Source organism: Phaenicophaeus curvirostris, chromosome 6 (assembly GCF_032191515.1).
Source record: "Phaenicophaeus curvirostris isolate KB17595 chromosome 6, BPBGC_Pcur_1.0, whole genome shotgun sequence".
NCBI lineage: Eukaryota > Metazoa > Chordata > Aves > Cuculiformes > Cuculidae > Phaenicophaeus > Phaenicophaeus curvirostris.
The window spans coordinates 44,034,082-44,056,186 of record NC_091397.1 but is presented as its reverse complement, the minus strand read 5'-3'; the positions used below and the strand labels follow the sequence as shown (position 1 = coordinate 44,056,186).

General features: G+C 40.1%; 1 protein-coding gene across 1 annotated transcript in view; it reads right to left on the bottom strand.

Moving 5' to 3' along the window:
- ATP2C1 (ATPase secretory pathway Ca2+ transporting 1) overlaps positions 1-21,274 on the bottom strand; it is a 96,640-nt gene extending 75,366 nt beyond the window's left edge. The window contains exon 1 of the mRNA XM_069859999.1: positions 21,256-21,274. The gene's annotated coding sequence lies outside the window, so the exon portion shown is untranslated. The remainder of the gene's footprint in view (positions 1-21,255) is intronic.
- Between the last annotated feature and the right edge of the window lie 831 nt (positions 21,275-22,105).

Sequence of the window (22,105 nt, the reverse complement as noted above, 5' to 3'; positions counted from 1 at the left end):
AGATACATATGCACATAGCACCCAGACCCTGAAAACAAATATATTAAGGAGCTGATCAACAAATACAGACTTTGTCCCACTACTCCCCTGCAAACTGCTAGCAGCTGGACAGGTGGAAGCTGTGGCTGCCCCATCCCTGGACGTGTTCAAGGCCAGGCTGGATGGCACCTTGTACTGCCTGGTCTGGTGGGAGGTGTCCCTGCGCATGGCAGGGGGGTTGGAGCTGGATGATCTTTAAGGCACCTTCCAAACCAAACTATTCTATGATTCTACATATTAGTTGAATTCTAGTTAAAACTTGATCCAGTTCCTTTTTTATTTTGAATGTTGCAAACTATCTTCAATATACATCACTGATTTAGATTTTCTAAGATTTTAACTAAATGGTCTATTCTTAGTTTCATGTCCAGTTACAGGCTCCCTAGCACAAGACATACATGTGTCAACTGGAGCAAGTACAGCAAACAACCACGAAGACAACAACTGGAGCATCTATCATGGGAGAAGAGACTATGAAAGCTGGGACTGTTCAGTCTGGAGGAGAGAAGGCTCAGGAGGATCTTCTTAATATGCATAAATACAGGAGGGTGGCAGGGCACTGAAGAAGAGGGAGCTAATCTTCTTAGCACCCTGTGAAAAGGCAAGAGGCAGTAGGCACAATCTGAAATATGGTTCCATCTAAATAAAAATATTTATTTATTAAACCACTGAAATAGTAATGAAGCACTGCAATCTGCTGCTAAGAAAGGTTGTGGGTCTTCAGCCTTGGAGATATTAAAAATTTTACAATCAGTCCTGAGCAATCTGCTCTTTCTGACTCTGCTTTGAGCAAGTGTATTGGACTAAATGACTTCCACGAATCCTTTCCAATCTCAGCTATTCCACAATTCTATGAAATTACAAGCTATTACTATAAAAAATGCCTAAGTATATGCAAATGGTACCATTTATCCTGCATAAAAATAAGTGCTTTTCAAAGAAAGACGATACGGTTAAAAGACCACAGCTCTTAAAAAAAGGCTCAAGAGCAGCACCCATTTCTCAACTTCTTTCCTTGGTTACATTATTCATGTTCACCAGCCTTCTCCACCAATCAGAAAATAATATTAGTTCAGTTTTGTAGCTGGTAGGGACAGGTTGATAAGATGGTAGAGGCCGAGACTTCTACACTTACATCCTGCTACATTTTCCATGACCAAAGCTGCTTCCTCCCTTTACATTTTCCCAAGCCCAGGAATACATCAAAAGTTAGCATCAATGGATCATATGCAGGGTGCCTGATTAGATGCTACACGGCTGAGAGGTGGACTATCAGTGGAACACACTGTGCTCATGTGTCTTTCAGAGGTTGTGTACACTTATCTATCAGCTCTGCATCACTCTCAAAAACTCCAACCTTGAGGTCACAATTAAAGAGTTTATTTCACGTGGATAGCAGGTTGAAGCTTTACGCTTACATTGCTGCACTAGAAACACAGAACAGATACCCTTATGGTCACTATCCTACAAATAATCTCCCTTCTACTCTCTGTACAGCCAGAAAAGCTATTTGTCTTTTGAAAGCTCCATAGTATAGGGATTTGTGCCCCATTTGTTACCCACTGTCCTAAGTTTCTCTCTGTGTTACCAATCTCTAACCAGCAGCCTTTCATTTTATGAAGTGTCACCCTGTAGTGCATTGTTTTACATTTATCTAAATTAAAATCTCACCCTATTTAAAATTTGCCTCTTATTCTAAAATATCTTGATCAATCACACTGTAGCTACAGCGTGGCCTCTACAAATTTGATCAATGTGTGCTTCATTTTATCCCCCAGATTGTTAACTAGAAACATTAATTAGTGTTTTCATTAATTAATACCAGACCCAATACTGATCCAGAGATATCCCACTTGGTAGCTCCCTCACCACTGGTGTTTCATTGTTAATTATTCTGACATTGTAGCCCAGGAAATTCGGTATTTGTATTACAGGATTATGAAGCAGTGCAAGTCTTTTTTCCTACCAAATTCTTCCCTGAAGGATTTTCCCACAGATAGCAAAAAGAAGCCATGGCAGAGTTAGATGACAAAAATCCACTATGGTTTATTTGTCTACGAAACTCATAATATACTGTGGACTATTAATTTTGTCTGAATCAAAATATCAACTAATCATTCACATATGTCTCAATGGAGCATGGCAATGTCTTCCTCACTATGCTGATGGACTGTGGGTTAGTTTTAGGGTGCTTGGTGGAGCAGTAGGGCTAGAAGAAAGGCCAGGGTGAAGTCCATTGCTTGTGAACCTGGCAGTCAGATGAACTTCTTCTCACCTCTCTCTCTCACCCTAGGTCCAACGTGTTAGAGCCCCACAGCCTTGTCTGCCTAGCAAAACTAACCTTCCTATGGAGCTGCAGTAACTATCCTCAGACTTGCCTTCAAACACGGGAAATCGGGTAGCGTATCCAAAACCCCACTAAGCTCCTAGACAGCAGAAAATGCTTGAGGAGGGGAAGAAGCGTTGCAGTGAAGGGGGCTTTTTCTCATTAGTCTTCTTTTCTCAGACACACAAATCTTCCAGCTCTAAAGAGGACTCATCTGAAAGTTTTCCATCCCTTAGTCAGATGCAGTCATTTTCAAAGGAGGTTTGCTTCATGGAGAGAACACTTACAGATACAGAACAGTCTTGGTCTTTAATGGGCCCACTTGTTTAAGGCATAATCAGAGACATACAAAGGCATATTATTGAGAAAATCCTCCCTTATTTAAGTGCGAGATTTACAGAAATTGCATAGTGGACATCAAGGACTAGATCTGTAGATGTACTTAGGGATAAGAGACTCATTCTTGCTAGGAGTCCCATAAAAGGCTTAAGATTTTTTTTCTAAATCTTATCAGAAGATTTCAGAAGCGCTGCTTGCTTTTGAGATACCATCCTCTTCACACCTAAATAAGAGGAAAGTCTTTCTCAAACTGAGTCTGATTCCAGCAATTCACCCTTAAACACCTTTTCACAATATTTCTCATGTGAGACTAGGGAAAGATAACAGGGAAATTCAGCACACATTCCACCAGACTGGACATACAACTTTCTTCTTGAAATTAAGGAGACACTTCACTAAAGTGGAAGTAGCACCTTCCAACTCAATTTTGTTACTCAAACTTATTGTGCAATATACTCTCCTGTGTTTCCTTATGGCTTTATACCTATGTAGCAGTTTTTTTCTTTCTAAATATAGCTACCATGCTCAAGATAAATAAACAGCTTAGAATCAAAAGTAACTTGTTTTCCCATCTTCTCATGGTCTGTAATTCTTCTTTTCCTTTTCTAAAGCCCTATAAAATGTTCCCTTAGGAACATGTCCCTTGATAATACTGCTACGTGCCACAAAAGAAAAGAATGGCATTGCTATACTGGCTTTATAAGGGCTCACCTGGGGGACCCATCCTCTCACTCAAAGAGACAAAGCCTAGCCTATGGTTTAAAGAGAGTACTTCTAGGAATACTAGACTTTTTTGTCTTATCTTTATAAAGATCTCTGATGGAGGCTAGTGAAGTAAGCAAGCAAGGAGAGGGCATCTCATAAGTGCACAAAATGTGACTTATTCTACAGTGAAAAATGTGAATCCTGCCAATGACAGTGTATGAAGGACATAATTGGAAGTATATACATGATTTGAAAGCTGGTGGAGAGTAAGAACCAAGTGCTGAGCACCTGAAACTTTAGGTGCAATTAATGGCCAAGCTTCTTAGCATCTACTGAAAAAAACATATCCTACTTTAAAAGAGATTCCAGTTTTAAATGGTCTACCTCCAAGGCCAGTTCATTTCTCTGTTGATCAGATAAAAAGAACAATGTGTTGGAGACCTACATACAACTAAAAAGAAGAATCAGCGTGATAGTTTAGAATAAAACCTGGGCCAACGGGCTCTGAATTTCATGTAATAAATTGGCAAATGCCTAGCTTGAAGAATGGCATTTGAAAGTAAAAAGACACTCAGAAAATGGATTCTGGAAAGTTATGTATGGTTTAGGTTTTATCTGTTTATATATCAAAGGACACTCTTCCTGGTAGCTGCATGTCAATCTGTTCTTTCTGCTTTGTACACACTCTAAAAATTATTTTAGGACTGAATTAGCTGTCAGTTTTGGATAGCCTCAGTCTCTAGTGCAGAGGATATACAACCACTTTAAAGACATCAGGCAGAAGGTATTGCTTGCATTATGAATGGATGATCAAAAAAAAATATGTCTAGAGAATGAGATGAGGCAGTATTTTTTTCTATTTCAGAAACTAAGGATATGCCTAACTAGGAGCACCCATAGCCAGATGTATCATCATCTCACAAAAAAACAGTTGTAGAAATGCAAAGATATGAGATAGGCGATGGTGATGAATACTCATACTAAAGCTTTTATATGAAGGATTTAAAAGATGCAAACTGTTTAGAGCAGCCAGTAGATAGATACAGAGGGAAATAAAAGATGGTACAGAAGAACAAGGTACAGCAAAGAAGGGCTGAGATCTTATTTGCTTTTACCTTACACAGGGGAAAAACCAAGCCACAGTATATCTGAAATCCAGGAAAAAAAGGTCTTTTTTGTCAGTTTTTCTTTTGAATAAAATAGGAAGTGATTAAAATGTGGATTTTTTTTTTGCTGCAGATCATCTCAGAGGTCAAATGTTATTCAGACTCAAAAGAAGATTGGAAGAGTAAGCATATAATGGGAACATTCATTAGAAAGGGTACAGGCTGGGATACCAAAATGTATGCTTTAGGGTCTAAGTCTCTTGTCAGCTTTAAGGAGCTAGAGAGCAGAGTTTTATATGCAATTATTCTGGCAGGCAGGGAAATAGTTGTTAATTTATTCGTAATGCTTTTGACTCAAAACAGAAGGGGAGAATATAAACACAAAGGAAATACGAATAGAATTAGCAAAAATACAAATGAACCAATGTGATGACTGAAGAGGAAAACTCCCAACTTACTCTTTAGAAAAAGGACAGAGATGAAACATCAATTAATCAATCACAGAGAAACAGAGTGATGTTCTGAGGTCAGGCACAGTAACCTCAGATAGGAAAAGTGCTCCAATTTTTTGAGTGGAAGAGAAAAATGTGTCACAGTTACAAAGAGAGCGAAACAGAACTGTGGCATATTGAAAAGATGAATAAATGGATTTTTTATTAAAACAAAAATTGCAGTCAACCAAATTACACAGCAGATGCAATATTAAATGTTTAAAGGTTTTGTTAATATAAGTTGATGCTTCTTTAAGAGAAGCAATTTGCCTAAATTATTTGCTATATATATTTTCTCATCCTGAGCCTGGACATGGTTCAGTTCTAGCACAGGCAGAAGGTAATGGAGAAATAATCCTTCCTCAGCAGCACTGAAACTTGTTGACAAGAAAGGGTGATGAAACTTAAATTATGTGGTTTGTGCACAGGCATGATTGGGCGTCGGGGCTGTCTGAGTCTAGCTTCCTTTGACAATGAATTCTCAAAGAACGCAGGCAGGAAGAGAAAACCTGCCACTGATTTTGTGTCTCATGAGGCAAATTTGATGAACAGATTCCCACTGCAGAGTATGCTGTGTTATTAACTTCTCTCAACTCTGAACACTGCATGTGTTGATAGACAATCTGTTGGTAGCTGGCGTGTCCTTCTTCATTGTCCTAGCATAGCTTTAAGTGCGCTATAAACCATTTTTTAACCCAGGTAATTTTATTATCTTCTCCTGTTTGAAGTCAAAAGAATCCCCTGGCAACCTTCTTCTGTAAAGCCCCAGCAAGATACTCCTTACTCACTTTACCTTCCCTTTACCACCATTGCTGTAGTTTATTGAGTAACCATGTGTTTACATACCCTTAACCTTTGTGTTCAGTGTGGGAACCTGCAACTTCATCAATTCTTGCAAGACAATCTATGTGACTGAATTATAAGATCCATGGTGCTGTGTGATCAAACACAATATTACTGTCAGATCCATTGCTTTTTCTCCCCGTGTTTGGGACCACACATGCTAGGTTCACATGACAAGGAGGCAAGCAGGCAATGTGATGGGGTGGTGACAGCTGGGGCGTGTGCCTGTGTCTCACATCTAAAGGTGCACAAAAGACGCAAGGGCACAAAACACCAACCTTTCACCACCTCCACCATACTTAATGGTCAATGGATCACAGATCGGGTCAACAACCTGGTCATGGCATATCAGACCTCAGAGTGGGCTACAGACATTGCTGTGGCACAGCAAAGGAGTAAGATACAAAGCTAAGAGATGGGTAGCTGTGAGCCATAGGGAAACCACAGGCTGGGGTGATATGGTTTTTCCAGCCACATCCCATCCCACTAACTTAGGTCAGTAAGCAGGTCCAAGGTCCAGCTGGGAAGCCAGTTCATGGGTCAGGGTCAGTTTGTTCATCAGCAGGGTCCACAGCTAAGCATAGGCATGACAATGAAGAGGCTGAAATGTAGATTGATTAGGACCCAAGGAGCCAGAGCCTAAGCTTAAAATCAGAACAGGGTGTGGGAAAGGACGTCACTGAGTCCACCCACCTCTCTTCCAGACAGCACCAGCTGCACCGCAGGGCACTAGACTGGCTCCAAGCCCAGGCAGCCAAACCCCCAGAAGGGGTTGGGATGGTGCCCTCAGTGCCCTGACATAAGGTGAGAGACTGTCCTCAGCCATTTCTGCCAAACAGGATTATTGCTGTATGCTTGTATCATGAGTTACAGCACAGGGAGATCTGGGGGTTCTCTTTGTAGGACCTACTGTTTGCCTTAAGTGATTGGTAAGAGCACCCATGCCCAGACAAACTACATGTCCCTTGAATTCTCCCCCTGCGATTGCCTGTAGCAGATGCATGAAGGACCAGCTAAAAGCAGAGCAGGTACACAGTGTCATTTCCCCAGGGTACTTTTATCAGCTTCCAGCAATTTGCAGGTCAAGGATTTCCTGCAGCAGAAGTGGTGTCTTTAGGTGTAACAGCCCAGATAAATATTTCGTGCATTAATTTGTCTAATTTCACTAAGAACCCGTAGAAACTGCTAGAGCTCACAGCACCCTGCAGCAGAGTTCCCCTTCCTAGCTTTCCTCCATCTGCCAAATTGCATTGTGAATCACTTTAAAAACCCAAAGAAACTATATAACTAAAAAACTATGTAGCTAAATTACTGCTGAATTCTTATGGGTGACTGAGAACAGACCTTAATCTGGTATAGCTATAAAAGTATAGAAGTATTGCTTTGAATGATTGAGTACCCCTGTGTTCACATGCAAGCAGAAAATTTCAGGTTTAGAGATACTAGTAAAAGGACCCTTTGGAAGAAATGATACAATGTGTTTGGGTTTTGTGAAATCTGTCAGCCAAAGCCTTGAGCTGATTAAAAAAGGAAAGTAAAAGGCATTTTAGTAAAAAAATCTATTGTGGACATACCTCCAAAGACTAAATGAGCAGAGACATCAAAAAGCCAGTGTCGCTTAGCACAAAGAGAAGACTCTGTGTTCCCACTGTGACCTTGCATTTCTGTATAGAAGGCCTTCTCTTGGCTTTCTCCCCATTCTGATCCTTACAATACCCTGAATACACACAAACACTGTTTTTTTTCCGGATTCAGTCAAGTTTTCATGATGGAGAAACAGTATGGAGTTTGTCAGTCAGGTACAAATACTGTATTTGGTTAGTTCAGTGCAGCGTATAACTGGGTATTTATTATAACTCTATGGATTATGGAGAAAATTTCAGAAGTAATGTTGCAGAACTGCAACAGATCAAGGATGTCAGCAGAATGATATCATCCACTCCTGGCATCAAACATAAGGACTTTTCCCTGTGTTTCTGCAACAGGAGCACGCACACTGGTGATTAGGATACTGTGCTGTTATACCTTTGTCATGTTACCTTTTGGAGTGCAGGAAAATATGGTCCATCTCTGAATATTTTAATTTGCATTACATGCATTCGACTGAAGAAGTGGTTTTCAAACAGCTCTCTGAAGAGCTTGTTGCGAAGCTAGCTGGGTGTATATGCTGTAGGACCCAGCTCAAGGCATAGTATACAGCGCACTTACAGTGTATTTGGAGTTGCCCCAAGAAAATTCAGGCTGTTGATGTTCTCCAACAGCAACTTATCTTGTAAGAAAGATACTCACTTCCCCACATGATGCAGAAAGCTGATGCCAGCAGAGCTCTGCTAGCTTTAAATAAGTGATGAAAAAGGAAGCCTCTGTTTAGCTTATGCCTCCATTTCAGGGTTTTAAAATCATAGAATCATAGAATAGTTAGGGTTGGAAGGCATCTTAAAGATCATCTAGTTCCAACCCCCCTGCCATGGGCAGGGACATCCCACTAGACCAGGCTGCCCAAGGTGCCATCCAGCCTGGACTTGAACATCTCCAAGGATGGGGCAGCCACAACTTCCCTTGGCAAACTGTTCCAGTTTCTCACCACTCTCATGGTGAAGAAATTCTTCCTTATGTCTAGTCTAAATCTGCCCTTCTCTAGATTATACCTGTTCCCCCTTGTCCTGTCGCCACAAGCCTTTATGAATAGTCCCTCTCCAGCTTTCCTGTAGACTCCTTTCAGGTACCGGAAGGTCGCTATAAGATCTCCTCAGAGCCTTCTCTTCCTAAGGCTGAACAAGCCCAACTCTCTCAGCCTGCCCTCATATAGAAAGTGCTCCAGCCCCCTGATATCTTTGTAGTCCTCCTGTGGACCCGTTCCAACAGTTCCGTATCCTTCTTACACTAAGGATTCCAGAACTGGACACAATACTCCAGGTGAGGTCTCACAAGAGAGGAATAAAGGGGCAGAATCACTTCCCTCACCCTGCTGGCCACGGTCCTTTGGATTCAGCCCAGGATATGGGCTGCTTCTGGGCTGCAAGCGCATGTTACCGGCTCATGTCAACCTTCTCATCGACCAGCACTCCCAATCCCTCTGCAGGGCAGCTCTCAATCACATCAGCCCCCATCGTGTACTGAAAACGGGGATTGCCTCAACTCAGGTGCAGGACCTTGCGCTCATGAGGTTCTCACAGGCCCACTTCTCCAGCCTGTCCAGGTCCCTCTGGATGACATCCCATCCTTCTGGTGTGGCAACTGCACCACTCAGATTGTTGTCGTCTGCAGACCTGCTGAGGGTGCACTCAATCTCACTGTCAATATCATTGATGAAGATATTAAATAGCACCGGTCCCAGTATGGACCCCTGAGGGTCATCACTTGTCATGGATCTCCATCTGGACTTTGAGCCATTGACCGCTACTCTTTGAATACGATCATCCAGCCAGTTTCTTATACACCGTACAGTTCACCCATCAAATCCACAACTCTCCAATTTAGAGAGAAGGATGTTGTGGGGGATCGTGTCAAAGGCTTTATAGAAGTCTAGATGATCACATCCATCGGTTTACCCATGTCCACTGCTGCAGTTATCCCATCACAGAAAGCCACTAAGTTGGTCATACGTCCTCACTGATGAGTTTGCTTGTATTGGTGACCATAAGGTCCAGTATTGCATCTCCTCTGGTGGGGGTCTCTATCAGCTGGACTAAGAAGTTATCTTCAATGCACTCCAGGAGTCTCCTGGATTGCCTACAGCTTGCTGCGCTACTTTTCCAGCATATGTCAGGGTGGTTGAAGTTCCCAAGTAGGATGAGAGCTTGCAAGTGTGAAGCCTCCTGTAGCTGGAGGAAGAAGACTTCATTAGTTGGTTCTCCTTGATCGGGTGGCCTGTAGTATACACCAGACACAAGGTTCCTGTTGGTTCTTCTGTCCTTAATTTTGACTCACAAGCTCTCAACCTGTTCATGGCTTCTCTTCAATGACAGCTCTTCACATTCTATCCCTTTCCTGAGACAGAGAGCAACACCTCCACCCCTTCTTCCCAGTCCGTCCCTTCTGAGTAACCTTTTCCTTGCAAGAGTAACCTCAAGGACTTCCTATACACAGAACAACCAACTTAATGAACATTCTTGAGTTTCTATGATATTCAGGTGAAAGAATAAAGCTTTATATCTCATGCTGTCAGGAGATCATTTCAAGATAGGGTTTCCATTGGAATTAGTGGTGTCACTAGTGGAGTTAACAAAGCATCTCATCCCTCTCTTCCCCACATTTTTCTATTTAAAACCCATCTTCAGCATACAGGTATCACCCTATAGATGCTTACAGCATATATGTAAGACATAATACTATTCTCCTTCCATGTGTTTTACCAGGCCATCCCATGAAAAAATGAGATGCCATTACCCCATGATTTACTACTGTTCCCTTTTGTTTCTCATATCTCTCCATTCCAGAGTACAGGAAGCTAACCGCCTGCTCTGTCGTCTCAATGCAATTTCCCTTATCACCTCATGGGAGCTAACTCCCTATCTTCTTCTGCTTTAAATAACAATCTCCAGGCTGACTTTATTAAAAGTGCATTGTACTCCCTACCGTCAACACAATGTTAGATTCTGTAAATAACTATAGTATGACACACTTAACAAAAAATTATCAACAGTGCAAGACAATAACATTTGTCTAAACTGTCAATTAACCACCTGGGAAGCCTGCGGATAAGAAACTTCTGCATTAATTTTTACTATATCAGAATTTGATTCAAAAGTGCTGGGTTATTTCATTCCCTTGATTAAATGGGCACACAGAGTGGAATAAAAAGAAAGGTATTGTGCGCGATAGGATAATGTCAGGGGGGACAGAAACAAGCACTTTTGGTGAAAAGTAATCCTTAATATCCATTTTTGTGTGTCAGAAAGAGTATTTGTGCATAATTTACCCAATGGATTTGCAAGGAGTTCTCTTCTCACAAAACATGAAGCTCAGGCAGCTGGAAATACAAGCTAAATCTCACCCAATGGTGAGAGGTTCTTTAAGTCCCAGTATCCAGTCAGTCTCATCATGGCCATTATGATGAAGTGAACACTGCTTTCTGTAAAGCGGATTTTACCATTACTGATTCACTGTACACTGATGATAGAATAGCCATACATCATGAACATTTTCTGTCTACTGGCCTAGTTTCTAATTTTCAAATATTAAAGGTTGAATAGCCTTAGGTAACTGAGATACTTAAGCATTTCCTACATGTATTGTGAGGCATAGCCAAACCCATTTCCATGGCTCTCGTTTATGTTAGTTATTAATTATTCCTTGTTTAATTGTCTCTGAAAATGACTGCTCTTTTCCAGCAAAAAAGGAAAGAACATGAGTTATAGATTGTTTTTAAATCATTATTTTCTTAAGAAATTGCCGGATGAACAAATCACAAGGGCCATGTTTTGACCAACAGATTAATCAGTCAACTCAACCAACCACTAGGCTGGTCCATGTGTCACTCATGGATGTTGCGTCATTTCCATCCCTGAAAGTCTTTGGTTACAGAGAAACAAACACTGTAAGGAATAATATACACAAAGTTTAGGGCAGAACAGTAGTCTTTGTCAGTGTTTACAAACCTTTTTTAGTTGAAGAACATGTCAAACTTTAAGCAAAGAAAGGTAGATCTTATTTGTTTTCTCATAATTATTTTCTTGTATAACTACATGACATCATTCATGCTTTAGTTATTTTTACTGTCACTTTTATTAATTTGTTTGCTTATATTAGGCTGTATGATTTGCTAAAATTATGAGGCTTAAAACGCTTTGGTAAATGTGCCATCTAAGATCTGATGAACCAGTGGTGAAAAACTGTTGAGAACCATTCAACTACGTAACTGCTACAGGTCCTTTCTATCCACTTGCTTTACAATTCACTCCAGAACAGTAAGAGTGAGGATGCAAGATCTTCCCCTGCATTTCTCTGGTCCTTTTATACACATCGTTAAGTTATCAGGGCAAACAGAACTGTTTACTGCTGCTGTCTACAGTCCATTCATCCAAATTTCATTCCTTCCTTGATCTTTCTTGTAGTATCTGTGTGTAATGTTTGTAAAAGAAGCACATTTTGAGCCAAGGGATTTGTCTGTAAGTTCTCATTTACTTCTGCCTGTTTTATTTCTGATGAAAGGTTCTGATATAAAATGTAATCTGTTTAAAAGACTAGCCTAGATAGGTACTGTTTTACAGCTAATATTTTGTGATGTTTTTGTAAACTCTCAGTCAGTATGAATTTCAGCATGGGAAATACATTTAATCTTTCTACACAGCTGTTTTTATCAACCTTCTCAAGCATTAATAAACAGCTGATAAACTTCTCAGGGGAAGTTGCCATGATGCACACTGAAATTGGTTCATCCAACCTGTCCCTTCTGTTGCCTAGTGGAAGGTTAATGCTTTAAATTGGTCAGAGAATTTGAGAAGACTGGAAAAAAATCAGGAGCAGTTACATAGGTGGTAGGAGGTCTGACCTTAGCTCACCATTGCACGTGAAACAAGAAGACAACTCATTTCCCTGGAAGCAAGACCACTTTTTAAGTCTGGAATTAATTTTGTGATTTGCTAATTTATATCAATAGCTCAGCTGCTCCAGATGGAAACTCCAACTCACAGCCTGGGAGCCTGCAGGTGAAGTGAGGGCAAAACACTTCCCCATCTGTCTGCAAGCTCTGAAGGGAGTCTGTTACCAGAGGAACTTGGTAAATGCTATTCTGGACTTATGTTTTATAAAGACTGAGCTGAAAAGCTTCCCTCAGTAAAATTGGCAAAGGCATTTCCATTATTTTCAGTACAATCAAAATTTCATCCTGAAAAGGGAGGAATTTCAGAGTGATTTCCCTGACAGTAGAGACCCATGATTTACCTAGAAAGTTATTCTTCTAATGCTTGAGATTTTCTGGTTTACATTTAAATGAAAATTATCAATGTACATTGATAATAATATTTATTCCTGACACATTACTCTATAAGATCATCTTTCTTTGTTCTGTTTACCACACAGAAGTGACTCAGTAGGACAACTGTGCCATTGGGTAAATAATATTTAGGGTAAATAGTTTGAATTGTCCTTTGGCGCAAAGACAATGTGAGTGTTGCTGACTGTTGCTCACTGTGGCCATTTTAGAACTTAGAAGGTACTTCAGGAAGTGCTTCAGTTCCAAAAATACATATGCTTTTGAGTGAAAAAAGAGACATTATTCTAAGTGAACTTTCATATCGGTGTTTTGTGACCTTGACAATGGTCTCACAAAAGTGACAAGTGTTTACCTGTGAAAAGAAACTGAATAAAATACTGAAAATCATTAGCTTCTGAGACAAGTTTAATGACCTTACTCAAAAGTGCCCTGAAGATGTATAGAAATGTTGTTGTACTAGAATGTTACAGCAAATACCCAGGAACTAGCATTATATGGTACTATGGCATTAGAAGGTATTACGATACTAGCCTTTCACATTTGCAAAACCTTCTTTACTCACAAGATCTGAAAGACAGTTTGACAGTATTAATCTAGTCCCTCTCTACAGGTATTAGAGAAAAATTACTGTTGCAGTTGCAAAGCTGGCTGAGCCTGTGAAGAAAAAGCTTGGCAGGGACTACGAGTGATGCTCTACCTCAGGAATTAGGCATCACATGCTCCTGTTACTAGCACATGAAAATGTTCAGCAAAATGTTACAAAACCTGCCTCCCAGGCTTAAGCACAAGCCAAGGTGTCCCATCGGGTATTCCAGGCCAACACAGCAATCTCTGTGCTGCTGCTCAAGAGCTGCCAAGAAATACCAATGAAGGTGTGGCATGTAGGAGGAAGATGTTGCTGGTGAAAAAGCATTTTGCTATATGGTAACATTATTATTTCTGTAACAATGCAGTAAAAGTAGCATAAATAGTCATCTGTGGGTGGCAATACTGTGCAATAAAACTAAATCCCCTACTCTCCAGAGAATACACATCATCTTGCCTGGTTACCTGAGAAAGTCCGTCACTCTTTTTGCTTAATTGTCAAAATCAGCTGTGCAGTTCTTGGTTGCATATACCTGGGTTTGAATGTCTAAAGGCTGGAAAGAGGCACGATCAGTGGAGATTCCTCCTTCTGGAATGCTTTCTTCCTCCCCATCTAACACAGTCCTGGTGCTTTGACTGAAGCAGGCTCTGAAAGACAGACTATATCAGTATAGTATCAAAATATATGCTTGTTTATTTGGTTTGTGCCCATGAATATGAATTAATAATACTTCAACATGCTTCAGAGCTACTGGAAGAAAACATTTGTTACTCAACAATTCTCTGTAGGAAGGTAAGAATCAACTCTTTCTCTTCCTTTTATACAAAAAAAGGAAGGTGATTTTCTGTCAGTTTAGCTCACCGGACATGAGATGAAAGACAATCAAACAGCTAGTAATTAAGGATGGTTAAGAGGCAAATGATGAGATATGAGAAATGCATTTTCAAATAATCTGCTGCAACACCCTTCAGTGCAAGGCTTCAAGGCTGAAATAAAGGTTGCTTTGCATTCTGTGTTAACTTAGTTTGCGAACCTCAACTAACCAAAAATCCTTCTTAAGCAAACAGGTTAATGTCCCTAGATACTGATTAATTAGATGGAAAATTCCCTCAAGCATCAAATCATTTGGTTGTCTGAAATTGTTCTTTGGCCATTTTCTTTATATAGGCAATCAAGCATATGATATAGTACAATGTGAGCTTGTTATTTTATCTAGTAACTCCAGAAATGAGCACTAAATCGGAATGAATAGTGTAGCACAATTATCTAAAGTTATAGATGAAGTGAAAATAATTTCTATTTTCAACACCATCCAGATTCTAATGACCATTTTAAATTATTCCTTACACCTCATGAGAAACGTCTGGCCTGCAGAATTATCATGTTAGCCTTGACACTGTGGGCTAATAACAGAACAGAACAGCACAGAAAGGAAAAGCCTTCTTCGAACATTAGTTCTTAAAGAGTATCATTGGAAGAACTCGGACAGCAAACTGCTGTTATGCACAGTGCTCAACGGAGGACAGAGAAACACAGGTATTGCAGATGATTTCCACTCAGCAAGAGAGACGAGCAGTCTGAAAATCAGGATTCTGCCAAACCACAGTCTGCAATGGTCATGTGTTACTTTTAGAGAAACACCTGTATCAAATAGCAATGCCCAGGGACCACAACCATTTTGCTGACTGACTTAGCTGAGAAAAGCAATTACCCTGCCCCAAGAGACGCTGGTGTGGAGACACTTTGCTGCCTGCTGTTCTGAAGAAAAAATAAAAATTTCTTTCCTTAGCTATTGCTTAGGGTTTGGGTTTTTTTTTTTTCTGTCAGGATTATGTTACTTGTCTACAGTCACTGGCATAGTAGAAACCTTTTAACCAGGACATCTCCATGGACACTAATTTAGCACAATTAAACTTAATGACAGTGAAACTGCTTAACAGGGATATATTCATTCAGTGACACAGGGAGTTAAGTATTAGCAGGCTCTTAAATCAGTGTGAAAAACCAAAACACTTCCATCACAGAGGTTCCAGTAATAATAAGGAACTAAATGCCAAATAAACATGAAATGCTGTGAATAATCTCCTTATTCTTGTAGTTTTAGTTTGGTGGGTACTTTATGCCATCACTAGTCTTTTCAGAAGCATTTTTGTCTCTCTTATCAGGATAGCTGATTAATTGAGTTGGCTGTCTACCAGTTCAGAGGATTCTACTGAATTAACGTTCAGATTTGCTTAGCTTTAGCTAATCAGATGTGCAGGTGTGGTGCTCCTGCGGATCGTTCAGTTAGAAAAACAAAGCTTATATGTTGAAAAGTATAGGTCAGAGCAATTAAAAAGATATGTTGCAGGTATTATACATTCCTTGGTGCACCCTACTGCTTTCCTTGTTTTTAAATTTTATGTCACTGTTACAAATCGCTTTTGGAATAAATCTGTATTTTGTTTGCATTAAATGATTATACACGTATAAACTGGATGTTTAGATTAAGAAAAAGAAAACAAGAAGCTAAAAAGTCCACAGTAAATAAGGAAAACTATCTAAATCAGTATTAAAATTGATTAGCAGCTAGGATGGCTGTTCTTTTTCCAGCAATACACCACCTATCCAAATCACTCTTCATGCCACAAATCTACCTTCAGGCCACAAAACCAGAAGAAGAGGTATCTACTGGAGAGAAGGTGGAGGGGAGGGAAGAGAAAGAAAATTAAAAGGAAGGTTAAATTAATTCTAGAAAGGAATTAATAAACAGTTAATGAATAGCTTTACTTTCAGCAGCCTACATGGAATTTCAAGACCTAAAGCCAAACCTGGCTGTTCCTGCAGAGATTTTTAGGGTGTGCAAGAACAGAATGGTCTTCATTTTCCTTGAAACACCAACACTTGCCTCAGGGCACTCAGCATCCTGGCTGAAAGCATCAGGTGACAGGGTTTCTCCTGCTGTGTCCAAAGATTAAGTGGATGCAGTGCAATAAAACCTTGCCTGTCTCATTGTCTCTCATGTCCATGCCCACTCTCTTCATGCTCACTACAGCTCCAAGAAAAAGGTATGAGGTCTGTGCATGAACACAAACCCTTTCCTGCTCAGTTTTCTCCCTGCCTCAGCAATCCTCTATATTCTCCACTTCTCCATTCTCAAAGGAGAACACGGTGCTGCATGCTCTGCCCTGTATACTCCTGACGAGCCCAGGACAACAAATAGCACAACCCAACCCATTTATAGGAGGTTTATGCAGAAAAAAATCATTACTGGCAAAGTTTCTAGTCTGTGAAAGTATATTTCAGATAATGAAAAGGACTGGGAGAAAGGGGTACATCATCAAGACTTTGTTTCGTGCTTCTTGAACCTCAGAGTTCTTTTGTCTTTCTGTTTTGTTTTCCTCTTTTTGGACACAACACTTTTCCAGTGAGTGGAATTTCCTTCCTACACAGGGACATCCTGTCTTTTGTCATTTTTTTGAGTGAGCATGCAGATCCAGCTCTGCACCACTCCATGAGGCTCTTAAGGTACCACTGACTTAATCATATAATGGCCTGTTATTGTTCACTACATCATAGAAATAACGTTTTGAACCATGTCAGGGCTAGAAAGTAACTGGCTTTAGCTACAAAGACAGATTTCTGTGTGTTACTGTCTTCAGAGCAGGAAAAGAATTATTTTGTACTCAAACTCTCCAGTCACTTAGGAGTTGGCTATATGCTCTTTGCACCTGTGCCTTTGCCTTTCATCTCTCGATTTGACACCGCTTCTTTTGGACCAATGTTAAGTCAGACTGCTCCCGAGAAGAAATGTACACTTTAGCACTGTAGAACAGCGCTGATGCAACTTTCTTACTTTCTAAAGTACACAACAAACCTGAAATATTACTTGAGTAAAAAAGATTCCAGCCTTTCCGTAGTGATAGGACAACGATTTTAAACTGAATGAGGGAAGACACAGATTGGATATAAAGAAGACATTTTTTACAATGAGGGTGATGAGGCACTGGAACAGGTTGCCCAGAGAAGCTGTGGATGCCTCAGCCTTGGATGTGCTCAAGGCCTTGTTGGATGAGGCTTTGAGCAACTTGATCCAGTGGGAGGTGTCCCTGCCCACGGCAGAGTTTGATCTAGATTATCTTTAAGGTTCCTTCCAACCCTAGCCATTCTATGATTCTTCTTACTCAAATCATATTTCAGAATACTTATAGTATGGAAATGCCCCAAAGAAGCAGAAATGCATGACTTTCCTGTCTAATCCAAAATTACGGAAACTTTCCAGTAAAATAGGAAGGCACATGTACAAAAGATCACCATAGATGCATAACATAAACTATATAGGATCTCCTAAACATATTCTTCAGCCGAGTTTCTGAACTCCCTGCCATGCTGTTAACAATGTAAAGAACCTCAAATGATGAACATAGTTCGTGTTATTTGCAGAAAGAAAAGGTGATTTATTATTTACAAGAAGATCTCACAATTAAGCACTAGATGTCATCTCACAGGTAATTTTGTTCATACTGACAGACCACTAGTGTATATACACCAGTTTCGTTCTTCAATTCATACTGTTTCGATTTCATTCATAATTGACAACTGTATTTGCCTTTTTATATTTGCAATAAAATACCGTGCAAACAAAACTTGGTATACGTGCAGTAAATCTTGTATCAACACTGACTGGCTGCCAGATTTGGAATAAGTTCACTGATTAGTTTGAGAGTGATTCATGTGAGTGATTAATTTAAATCCCTGATTTAAAAAACATTTATGGAAAGAGAACTGACAGCATAAATAGCTCTTCAAAGTGCTACAACTGTTCCTTCTGTGAACTCTGCTTTTGTGAAGTGTGTGGGTAAGACTTTGCTCAGGTACAATATGCCCTAAGGTGATGATGTTCAGACGCCAATTTTTTTAGCCCTTCTTGCAATAAGAAATTATAATTGTTAATGGGTTTTCTGAGGGAAAAGTGGAAGAAATCACATTTTTTTTTATCTGCTTAAAGAAACACTAAGAGATGGCTACAACAGTTAATTTTTTTATATACCCACATTTGAAATTTCAGTGTGTTTTATGTACACTACTTCTAGGCAGGACATGACAGGTAAAATTGCATTTTGAGTTCATATAATAAAAGAAGGCCCTGGAGAGAGTCCAATGGCTTGCTGGTGCAAGAGTGAACTAGACTAGAAGCTTCTCCCAGCACTGTCATGTCAGACCTGGCACTTTCCCTTCCTGAGCATTTCTGCCCAATTCACATGGGAAACCTGCAGTCCAGGTGCAGTCATGGCCTTCCAGGCTGGTCTGCTGTCCTGACTGCTTTGCGGTTCTTCAGGAGCAGTACAGGACAGATCCTATTTAAAGGACACGCTACTAGCCAAATGTCAGGGCTAACACTGTAAAAGAAGGCATTCTTGACACTAGGCCTTGTTTTGAAAGGTACTGTGAAAAAATGAAGTCACAGCATTAAAAAATGATCTCTTGCATAGGTTACAAAGGAAGCAGCCCTAGAAGATCAAACAAATTCAATTATTTCTTTTTATTAGGACACAGCTGCATACTCCCCCTAGAACAGGCTGAATACATAATCTCTTGCATCTTTGAACTCATCTAATTTTGGTTGCCTGCCACGGGATATTGTCTTCTGATCCTTCTAAGGCACTTCCTTTCTCAAAGTCAAAATCTCAGCAGCATTTTAATAGATAAAACAAATTACTGGAAGCTCTCATGTCTTAATTTATGTACATATACAATCATTGTTTAGTGGACCCTTTAGCCTTGTTAAATCCGCATGGACATGCTGGAAGCAGACAGTTTTTAACAGAAAATGACAAATACCCAACTGCATTATAGTGTTTTTTTCATGCTCTAGCTCCTTTTGGAAAGATGTATAAGTTAAATCCAACAGGTATCAAACGCTATCCACTAAGATCCAGCATACTGTGTTACCCAGCATACTGTTGTTGCCCAGGCATCTTTCCCAGATATCTGGAAGGTACGCAGTTCAAAACCAATGTTCTCCTTGACAAATTTATTTTTGTAAAGTACTTCTGCAGCCTGTAGAAAATTCCATTCCATTTCTTACGGGCATATGCAACATGAATAACAGCACAAATCTGTTGTGCTGCTCTGCCTATACCTTTCTAGACAAGAAAAGAAAATTGCCTCCTTTTCCTATTGAGTACTGCAGGCTGCCAATAACAGTGAAAAGTTGCAGTAACAACCCACCGTGACTTAGAAGAGATTTTCCTTGTTTTACAGAAGTCAGGCAACACAGAGTTCACCTAAAGCGGTCAATATTGACCTGGATTGTATTCAAATTTACAGCTGAAGGAAGAAATCCTCCAGATCTCATCATTAGTCCCTCCAAAGCAGGTCCGCCTTGGTTTAGAGTGAATTGAACTCTGTGGAGTTGGAATGTCGAATCAGGGAGAATGGATTCTGGCCCTTCATTGCCTTCTGCCAAGGGAAAACAAAATTATTATAATGTAAATACTTGACTAGTGAGCACACACAATAGTGTAATTTTGCTGGGCTTATTCATCATTCTTAAAAAACATGAAAAGCACAAGTTCTTGTTTCTGAAAAAAAAAAAAGAAAGAAATTGCTCTGCAAAAACTTTTTCTTCATCTTTTGAAATAAGCTCATGGCAATTTGTCTTCATTTAAACTGTAAGGGACCTGGCTTGAGTCCTGGAAAAGACTCTGATTCCTTTTAAAACACGGAAATAGCTGCTTTTTTGAATTTATGAAGCAGAACATAAATCTAAGAGCTGGCAAGATTTAATGGTGATGCGGCAATTCTACATGAGAGAGTTCATTACAGGATCAGTTCATGATGTTTTCCAGCAGCTGGAAAATGGGATCTTTTGCAGGCTGGGAATGAAAAAAACTTGCTTTAAAATTATCTTGTATATACCCTAACACACAATTACTTTAAAATGAAAGCATAGCAGAATTCATCCTGCTGTTTCTAATGCAATGAGCTTTTTAGTGAAGGAAGAAAATATGTTTTCCTCCTACACTGCTGCTGTGCCAGCTGAGCTGCAGCACATGATGGAGAGCGGGTCTCGCCTGTGCTTTGCTCCTCTGCAAATATTCTGAGATGGCCAGCCCTGCTCTGGTACAAGGCAGAAGCTGTTCTTGTATTCAGAGAGCACAAGAACAAGGATTGTGCCTGGCCCTGTGATGCAAAGAAGCAGCACTTCCTTACAAAGGCACATTTGTTAATAATCTCCCATAACTTCCCAAGTGGTCCTTCTTAACGTATTATTGTCATCAGTTGGCTTTGCAACAAAAATATGGCCCAAGAGGAGCTCAAAATTTCTTTCCAGTCTCATAGCTGGAGCCAGGTTGCCAGCACTAAGGCATGTGCTGCACGCTAGGATGAGATTCCTACCCCCAGCTCACTTTCACTATTCTTTCACTACTCAGATTTTGACCAGGATGAGTCGCAATCTGCTGTTTTTCTAAGTGACAGTATCAGTCAGTTAGCGGATGCTACTACAGCAGAAAATCCAGTTGTTTAGCTTCTGATTCTGCATTTGTTTTCTGGTGGTCTGCAGCATGCATGCTGAGAAATCTTCTAAATGATCAGGGGCTGCAAACACAATCATCCCAAAACATACAAGTCCCATGGGAAATATTTCCCCACTAGGTTGGCTCTCTACTACTCCTCAAAGTATTACTTTCCAAAGATGCTAAGAGGACTATTTCACTTCACTTGCTACCTCTCTCCAAGTTTAAAAGACACCTAAATTAGTTAAAAACAACAGAAGGACAACAAAACATCCCATTCAGCCTTTTTAAGGACTGCAGAAGCCCCGAGGACACCTAGAATTGAACCTCTCTGGAGACATCCAGTCACTCCAAGTCTGCTGTAGTTTATTCCCAGTTACTGACCTGGCTCCCACAGATGGTGCTGGTGTAGAAAGGGATGGTGGAGACCAAGGACGGAAGCTGATTTCCCCTTTTAAGCTGAGCACTCCGTTCCCGAGCCAGCTGAAGGAGCTGGCTGTTATCACAATTTCTCTCCTCTTCTGTTAGGCGTTATGCAAGGCTCAAATGCACTTTAGGAGTGAGGCCACAGAAAACACTGTTGGGAAATCAGAAGGGGTGTGGGGAGAAAATGGAGATGAACTGTAACCCAGAGGGATTTTTAAAAGAAGGTTGTCTGTAAGAAGGAACTTGGCATACTTTCCTGTGGTGGCTTGCAACCCTTATATTAGTAGCTTTACTGAAGTCAACAGTGCAATCATCATACTTTTATTTGTTGTGTCACAAAAATGAATTATGGTGAACTACATAAGTTAAATAATAAGGAATATTTCTTTAAAATAGGTGGATCGAGGGGGCAGAAGTAAAAGAAGTTTGAGAACTCTTGGCTGGAAATAGTGTTGAGGAATTACAAAGCAAGATGTTAGACTGCTGAATCAAGATATTTTTGGCTTCAGCCACAAGATGTAAAAGAAAAAAATAACAAAAACAAAAACCCCAAACACACACACACAAAATCTGGCAGGGAAAGAAACAGGTATTCCAGCTGCAAAGAAGGCCAAATCATGAACTAGAAACAGATTGCTGAAGGAAGATACCCAAGTAAGTCAGCCAGTATTTGTTCTGATTTGTACCAATGCTTGGCCCAAGGCCCCAAACATTTTAAAATACACTAGACAAATAGAAAAAGTATGAATGAAAATGCAACTGCAGCTTCAGATTAATTTTATAGCAACTTAAAATTGTTGTTGTCCTT